The sequence below is a fragment of the Antrostomus carolinensis genome, unplaced genomic scaffold, assembly GCF_000700745.2.
Source record: "Antrostomus carolinensis isolate BGI_N321 unplaced genomic scaffold, ASM70074v2 scaffold48637, whole genome shotgun sequence".
Classification (NCBI taxonomy): domain Eukaryota; kingdom Metazoa; phylum Chordata; class Aves; order Caprimulgiformes; family Caprimulgidae; genus Antrostomus; species Antrostomus carolinensis.
The window spans coordinates 20,560-21,931 of record NW_010327796.1 but is presented as its reverse complement, the minus strand read 5'-3'; the positions used below and the strand labels follow the sequence as shown (position 1 = coordinate 21,931).

The following is a 1,372-nucleotide window of genomic DNA, read 5'->3' as shown; positions in this document are numbered from 1 at the left end:
ATCTTGTAGCTTGTCCCTGTGCAAGAACTCCCTGTGTTCTTGCAGTACTTTAAAGGATGACTTTGGTAGCAGAATATTCAACTACCATTTAGGCATGATTCTTGTAGCTCAGCTTTCTCTTCCTCGTGATTCTTGCATAAGTCTTTGTAGCAAGGACTTGATAAAAATTCACCTTCACTGTCCTGCAAACACAAGAGGATGGAGCCCCTGTCACACTAACGTAAAAGTGTTACAACAAGAAAAGGAAAAGTCATCACTCTGACAGACATGACTTCTGCCAGATAGTTAACTTCAACCCCAGAGGTGCCTGGCACTGTTATCGAAGGACTTGTCCACTCCTAATCTCTTCGTTCAGTTAGTGTTGCACCATCTCTTCTCATTCTGGCATCCCCAGTCCGTGTGTTCTCCCATCCTTGGTATTTGCTCAGGCCTCCTGATGATGAACTTGGAGCAGCAGCCAGGCCCTTTCCAGCTGTCCTGTGCCAGACAAGCTCTTCCAAGAGTCTTTCCTGCTCTTAGGATACACCTGACTGTGCTTGACCTGGAAAGAGCAGGGGGCAGTTTTTATCTTCTTGATTAGGTCTGTTCTCTTGTCACCATGACAGTGTATCAGCCGATCTCACAGCGGTACTTGCCAGCTCCTTCAGCATTACAGACTGTGATGAATAATCCTCCCAGTGTTGCACTACACAGGGTCAAAGCAGCTCTTGGATTGCATTTCTCATTTGCTCTAAAAGTCTTTTTAGCCCTTCTCTCACCATTTCTCCCTTCACCTTTTTGTGACATATTTCTGGGGAAAAGTCCAGGTGCATGTTTAGTTTTAAAAATCCATGTTATTTGGTGGATTTTTTTTTTTTTCTTAAAAGATTGAAGGAGGGGAGCACTCATAACCTATGTAGGAAGATAAAAAGGAAAGAATAATCTGCTTAAAATCTGAATGCATGTTATAGCCAATACAGTTTCATCTACGTGAAGTTCACATATCTGCAGGATGTTGGGCAGCCTTCATCACAGCGACTGCTGTGTATTGGTTATGAAGGACTGTGGATTCTGCCTACAGTTTGGTTCCTGTTTTTGACAAACTTTTCCTTAGGGACTGAGCATTTTGTTCTGATCCTCGGTTTGGAAGAGTTGTGCAGTAGACTTGACTTAACCTGACTGGAAATGTCATTCCTGTTAATCATGGTAGTTAGTGATACTGAAATGGTAGTTAGTGATACTGAAGGATCTCCTCCTGTTTAGTGTACACAACAGAGAACAGACCAAGGCAGATGATACTGTCTTAGGGCCACAAAAATGATCAGAGGGCTGCAACACCTCTCTTGTGAAGAAAGGCTGAGGGAGTTGGGGTTGTTCAACCTGGAGAAGAGAC

General features: G+C 43.5%; 1 protein-coding gene across 1 annotated transcript in view; it reads left to right on the top strand.

Moving 5' to 3' along the window:
- KDM5B (lysine demethylase 5B) overlaps positions 1-1,372 on the top strand; it is a gene marked incomplete at its 5' end in the record, with an annotated part of 29,178 nt that overhangs the window by 9,572 nt on the left and 18,234 nt on the right.